Source organism: Saimiri boliviensis, chromosome 12 (genome assembly GCF_048565385.1).
Source record: "Saimiri boliviensis isolate mSaiBol1 chromosome 12, mSaiBol1.pri, whole genome shotgun sequence".
NCBI lineage: Eukaryota > Metazoa > Chordata > Mammalia > Primates > Cebidae > Saimiri > Saimiri boliviensis.
In genome coordinates this window covers 69,391,446-69,399,119 of record NC_133460.1, presented here as the reverse complement: position 1 = coordinate 69,399,119, position 7,674 = coordinate 69,391,446, and the positions used below count along the sequence as shown (strand labels likewise).

Sequence of the window (7,674 nt, the reverse complement as noted above, 5' to 3'; positions counted from 1 at the left end):
AATCAAGTAGGAAAATATTAATAAATAGCTGATAAATGAGAGCTTATCATTATTTGAGCAACGTGTATTAAACATCTGACCTGATTGTTACAACTGGAACAATCAGGTCACGTCAGGTATCTTAGTACATGAAATAATTACTATCTTATTACCTAAATTAACTGATTGTTTAATAAAACACGATGAGTTAGAAATTCTTGATTCAGTGACTGTAAAGTTTTAGCTTGATATTATATAATATTAAAATCTTGGTAGTTTACTTTTAAAAAGTGACAAACTAGCATTTTTACATTTTTCACCAGACCTTCTCTTTACCAGAAAGAAGGCAAGAACCTGGGAAAACATTCCTCTGTCTTTTCATAGTTGTAGAGGAAATATGAGAAGAAAAACCTGGTTAAAGTAGAACATCTCAAGGGTAGAGAACGCAAGCTCAAAATAATAAGTCTGACCCAAAGACAGACTAGAAAGGGGGAAAAAGTAATGTCTGGTGCTAGAAAGTAGAAGAGAATTGAGCTTGGGAATATGCCCCCTCCCTTTGCTCTTCCTTCTGGTACACTGAAGATAGGCCTTTTCCTGCAGTTTATTTCTTAGGATACTTTTGTCGGGAACCTTTGAAGTAAATGCAGGTTCAAACTGGCTCTCAGAGAAATAGAAATGATCAATAAAATTGTGACATGATTTCCAACCTAACTGATAACCCATGGGATATGAATTAAAATAGCCATTCAATAACTTGGAAGGGTATTTGTCAGAAGGCAATAATTTTAAAGTGCATTGTGTTTGATTTGTTATTTTAAACCAAAGAATAGCTCTCTTAACATTCTATGACATAAATGATTTGGATTCCTTACATTTAAACTACTTGAAAATAAAATCACACCAATAAAAACACCATTGTATCAGTAATCTTGAGATACTGTTTGGGTCTGATATAAAGTTACCTGAGGATCTTTTTCTTATCTTACATCATCATTTTAAAGAAAAACTGTTATTCAATACAGTTAGCATTTTTCATAAAGATATTATGAAGTAGATAAAGGTTTGACAATTTTATGCTTAAGAAAAATATTTCCAAAACACAAAGTACTTTGGAAAAGAATAGCATGTGAAAAAAAAATCTCAAATTTATCTTTTTACTCTATGCCTAATTTTCCATGCTTGTTTCTTTACTCATTTGTAAAATACTAACTGCCTCTAGGTAAAATTTAATAGCTTTTGAATAGTAAAAACCAAATCAACTTAGAACTTAGCTTGAGTTATGAAAGGTATATATAGTTGGTTTTGAGGAGGAAAGGAAAGACTCATAGACAAAACACGATTTGCTCCCTGGAAATTAGGCTAAAGCAATGGGAACAACATCAGATCTCAGCATGATATTGAGTGCAATGAATAGTTGAAAAGTAGCTTGAGGCTTAAAAAATAATCTTTTACAGCTTCCCTGCTTTCATGTTGGTGTTTTGGTTCATTACTTTGAAAATAAAGATACAAAGACCTAGAGAGTTAGATCATAATTAGAAAAGAGTCACTTGTTTTTAGGGAAATTTGTTAGGAGAAAGAAATCTTTTTCTCACAATAATCCCGCAATTTAATTCAGATGCTCCATATCCAAATTGGATGGATGCTGTGGGAAATCAGGCAGTTTGTAAGTGAGAATCTATCCACCTGGAACTAGCAAACCAAAGCAAGCATTAGGCTGTGATCTACAATTTAGGCATTGTTAAATTTCCTAAGAGATACGTAATACTGTGACCTGAAAATTCCAGGGAAGCACAGTGGTAGCTGTTGTATTTTAGGGCCAGCTTCAGAATCACATAGTTCATAAGAGACTGGTCATAGATTTTATGGCTAAACATTGTCTTTAGCATGGATATTTCTCTTCAAATTTTGTTTGAATAAAATATTACCTAATTTTTTATATTATATAATCTTAGTCAACACCTGAAATAAACTTTTAAAACTGAAAATTAAAGTCCAGAAATTATCCTTAGCATGAATACAATTCTCAGATATTCATGGGATTGGAAAAAATTCACTCTAAGTTGTATTCTGTCAAGCAAATGTTGGGAGCCTAAAACAATCATTTTCCAAATAGTTTTATAACTATTTAGGTTCTAATTATATTAAGCTGTGACTTCAAAATACGAGTGACAGGAAAAGAGATTAAAATGAAATAAATACCCACTATTTATGGGTTATAGTGAAAAACACTTTTAAAATGCTAGTTTATTTCATTCTTCAAGATAAACTTGCATTTTTTCCTTTTCTTCATTTGAGAAATGAGAAAAAAAATATTTGTAAGCAAGTAAGTAGCCCCAGATCATACTTACAGAGTGCATGTGCTTTGCAGTGGGACTTGAAGAGTGACATGCAAAATCTACTTTTCACTAATATCTCTATCAGATCATTTTATTTTTGACTCGAAGTATGCCTTGCTTAGACAAGGCCAGTGTTTAATTACCAGAAATGCATTTTCTATTCTGCCTTTTTCAAAACCTTGCTTGAAAATTTTCCTTAGAAAGTATACCTGATTACAATAAGGGGGAAAAAGATATATATATATATATATCTTTTTATATATAATCATGTCTTTGATGACATGATTAACCTCTTAGAGCGTTTAAAGCATGATATGTTGACCCGTCAAGTAGACCATGTGTTTAGAGATGTTAAAGATGCTGCCAAATTGTATAAAAAGGAAAGGTGGTTGTCCTTGCCGTCTCAGTCAGAGCAGGCAGTCATGTCCCTGTCCAGTTCAGCCTGCCCGTTACTGCTGACGCTACGAGACCATTTACTGCAGCTGGAGCAGCAGCTCTGTTTCTCCTTATTTAAAATGTTTTGGCAAATGCTTGTCGAGAAGCTGGATGTATACATCTACCAAGAAATAATTCTTACTAATCACTTCAATGAAGGAGGAGCAGCTCAGCTGCAGTTTGATATGACTTGGAATCTTTTCCCTTTGTTTTCTCACTATTGCAACAGACCTGAAAATTATTTTAAACATATAAAAGAAGCCTGTATTGTTTTGATTTTGAACGTCGGTTCTGCACTACTCCTGAAAGAAGTCCTGCAGTCAGCTTCAGGGCAACGTCCTGCCACAGCAGCATTAAATGAAGTTGGAATATACAAACTGGCTCAACAAGATGTTGAGATTCTACTTAATTTGAGGACCAATTGGCCTAATACTGGAAAATAATGTCTTTCAGAAAAAGGTTTTTTTTTTTGCTTTTTAAGAATCCGCCAGTTTGATTTCTAGTTAAATGATGAATGATGAAATTCTGAATTAATGAAACTGGAAAACTTTATAGAAAAAAAAAATATATATATATATATAAAATACATATATTTTATATATATATATAAATACAAATATATATATAAAATATATATATAAAATATATATTTTATATATATATATTTTTTATATATATAAAAATATATATATAAAATACAAACTAACCAGTTATCTGTGTACTTGGAATTATGTATTGTGAGTGTTATAAACTATGTTATTTAGTACAGTGAATTGTACTGCTGTCTGAATTAGTTCACAGCATTAGGACAGAGACCATAAATTAGTATAATTCTTTCCCCTTGATTCTTTCCCATTCACACCCTCCATACTGTGTTCACATTGAGAAAATAATGGTGAAGCCATAAAATATTTAAACATTTTCCCTGGCTTGAAATGCACACAGAAGCTAGCTATTAAAATGGTGTAAAGATTATTTAAATACCCACCTATAGCCAAATGCTTCCTTTGTAAAATATATTGCTTAAACCTCTCGAGGGTTAAGATGTCTATAAAAATTCATGCAGACATGACACTATTATGTAGTATAGATTCAGGGAAGATAAAAATGAAGAGGATGAAGGACAAAGGGAAGAAGAGGCAGAAGCAGTAGCAAAGGAAATTCAAACCTGTGAAATTGTATTTAAAGCCAACTACAGTGACAGTTGGTGATTACAAGACAAGTGACATTTCACTTTCAATGAAGACAGCATTTTACCACTGAAACTCTTCAGTTCTAACTCTACTCTGAGGATAAAATAGAAGAAAGGAACTTTGGTTTAAATCTAGATTTGGTACTTACTTGCTGTGTGACTTTCCTTATGTTACATAACCTCCCAGAGCTGCAGGTTGGTTGTTCTGTTTTTCCCCATATAAATTGAGGAGGATATAGGTTACTTCACAGATGTTCTGTGGCAATTAAATGAGAGAACATATGTAAAACACATAACAAATCCATGAGCATTAATATTTATTTGTTCCAATAAAAGTTTTAAATAGATTTCCGGATCAGGCAGAAATTGCCCTAGTTTGTCTTCTTTGAAAACATGGACCACTGTTTCGTGTTTACTGTTAGTATTTTTTAAACACTGGAACAGTTTTCCCCTGGATTATTTTCAAACCAGGATCAGATTTTCTTGCAGATTCATGGAGAAAAAAACATAAACAAAAATACATTTGGAATGTGTGCCAGCCAACTTTTTAAACTCTATCAGTGTGAACATAGTCTACAAGTTATATCCTTTCTTCTAACTTTGTTTATCTAACTGAAATAAGATTTTGGGCTTCTCCCTTTTTAATGAAGTGAGAGTATCAGATCAAGCTCTCTAATATATATATATATATATATATATATATATATATATATATATACACACACACACACACACATAAATGTATACACACATATAGAATATATATTATATATAATATATATAAATATAATATATATAAATATAATATATATTATATATATTATTTATAATATATATAATATATTATATAATATAAATATAATATATAATTATATATATATTATATATATATATAAAATCAGAGAGTTCTAAGAAACTTATCTGAAGAAAGAAAGGCTTCCTAGTTTGCAGTCTCACCAGGATCCCAAATATCTACGTAATTCTTGTTTACTTACATTAACGGTTTTCTTAATGTCTGATGCAGCAGTATCTTAAGTATTTCCTAAAAATTCCCACACCAGGCAGGCTTTGAAACATTGCATTGAGTAGGGCAGGGGTAGCATGCCACAATCAATGACTTCAAGCAGAAAAGTACTCTTAACTGACACAGCCACTTTAGTAATTAAATTGTTGGAGCCTTATTACATTTAACTTTGGCATTCCGATGAGACAGAACAAACTTGATACATCCCCTTTCATTTAGAATTTGATAAGTAGACTAAGACATAGTTTCTAAAAAACAAATTATTAGAGTAGCTATAAATTTGAAAATAATCTCACTGTATTAAAATTTTCCTGAATTAATTATTAACTTGCAAGTGCTTCATGAAATCATAAAAATATATTTTAAAAATGATTGCTTAGTCTTTTTTATTCCCTTTTAATTGTGCAAATTATTCAGGCTTTCCTGGATGGCTGTGATTTAATGTTTCAAAATGGCACAACACAGCATGACTATTTATCTAAGAGTTTCAAGTAATCATTGATATTCAATCCATTACCCTGAATTTGGGAGTTCTTCCATATAAGTTGCATAAAAAATAAGATTATCCTTGAATCTCATCATGGAGACTTAATTAGAAAGGTACAATTATAATGAAAAACTGTCATCCAAAAATCAAAACAAAATAAACTATTGTACTAAAATTAACTTGTAGAATTAGCTAATTAATACATTAAGCATTATCTGTAAATAGTGCAAAAAAAAAAAACATGGAAATATTTCAACAGTTGGAGTCTTTAGCTGAAGCTTAGTAGAAGAGAGGCAATGCCAGAAAGACTCTAGCATTAGAGCGGTGTTTCTATGTCTTTGGCTAGGTTCACTAGTTTCACAAAGACGTTGATATTAGAGACCATTTTATGTAATTTCTCTAATTTGTTTATACAAATTTTAGTTAATATGCATAGATATACATATTTAAATAATATAATAATACACAATGGTTTATATTTTAATTAATAAGTAGATTTAATTAATTTGCTGAACACAGCTTCTTAACATGCCAAGCTTGTAGCACAGTGAGAGGTTAGGGTTAACTTGTCTAAAACTAATGTCAACAAGCCGGACTCCTATAATGGGAATTGAATTTCTATAAATTTGTACGGAAGTTAGCTGTGGATGAGTGCTTAGATTATCAATCCTAGTGGTCAGCTGAGATAGACAGGTTCATAGTTGGTTAGAGTGGTAACAGCCAGCTTAATCCCTAGCCCACTCACATTACGGGGCAGGGAGCTGGTTCGTCTTCCACTGTGGACTCTGAAAAGATGAATTGTTTCTGGGTCACATAATGGTTGGATTTTTACAATGTTATTAACCATATACAGGGCCTTTACTTCCCTGATTACAAAATTCTAAACCCTATTTTTTTTGGCCTATTTTCTGAAATCCAGTTTTCAATACTGCTAGATCTTGGTCCACTATCCCAAACAATGAGAAACAACAGGATAAACAGGTACCTGCTCTTCCTTCCATGAATTGACCATACACACTAAAAAATGTCACTCTAAGGTTAAAGTTACAACTAGTTCTTATTTGCTCAATCTCCAGTCTTTCTCAGGAAGATATTTTTGTGATTGCCATGAAGTCTTGAGTGAAAGAAGTCACACAGGTGATCCTAGCATGTGATCAATATCTACATTGTTATCCATATATATCATAGCATATATATAAATATGTATCTTATATTTTTATCAGAGTAAGTATATGTCTTCTTGTAAGTATCTACAGCAGTTTACATACTACCTTTATTTGTATGAGACTATAGGTTGTACTTAGTGACTTTCATGATTCTTATTGCCTAATATTGTTAATCCACTATTTCACACAATGTCCCTTATAAAGAGGAGTTTTTGCTAAAGTGATTTCTACCTTGAGGTGGTACATATTATACTGGGAATTGATTCTCTTTACTCTTATGTGCAATACGTAAGTCCTGGGTACTGGGTCATTGGGTCAGAGCATAAAAGCACTCTTTGTTTTTTAACTCAAAATGCTACACTCAAATTTTCTCACGCAGAAAAAAAGAATAGTATTGCAAATTGTAAAATGTCCATCAGAGCTTTAGGACTTATTTTCTCATTGATGTGTCTTTATAAACATATATTATGTTTTTTTTAGATTTAAAAGTTATATATTCTCTTCCTTTGACCAGAATTGATAGGAAAAGAGAAATGGATTCTGTGCATCTCAAAAAAAAAAAAAAAAAAAAAAAAAAAAAGATACCTGATGAGGAAATCAAGCCAAGGTCAAAAATTTATAAAAAGGAAAGTGGACAAAATCTAGTGAATTGTCATGGGGAGTTGGGGGAGGATGTTATTTTAAAAAGGCAAAATAATTTGGAGCAATGCTTTTTTAACTTGTTCGTATACCTTGCCTTGTGGTAAACCCTGTCATCTCACTTTTCTACTTGGACTTCAATTTTGAATCTTTACTGAACTGTGCAAACATAACCCATAGGTCAATAATGCTATCTGTTTTAGACTGGATAGAGGGAACTCTGATTATTGTATAATGTTATTAGCAATAATATTGTATATTTGTGTTGTGTTTTAGCCTTTCTAAAAGTTTAGTTTGCATTATTGTATTATCATCATCTTCAAGAAATACATTGACTATGAATTCTTACCACCTTTTAAAGGTATTTAAAATTAGCTTTAACAGTGGTAAAAGGCAGACAACCTATTGTGTCTTAT

The 7,674-nt window shown here is 31.6% G+C and overlaps 1 pseudogene; it reads left to right on the top strand.

Annotated features, from left to right (window-relative positions):
- Nucleotides 1-2,589: 2,589 nt before the first annotated feature.
- LOC101045423 (RAD50-interacting protein 1 pseudogene) lies at nt 2,590-3,300 on the top strand (annotated as a pseudogene).
- Nucleotides 3,301-7,674: the final 4,374 nt, after the last annotated feature.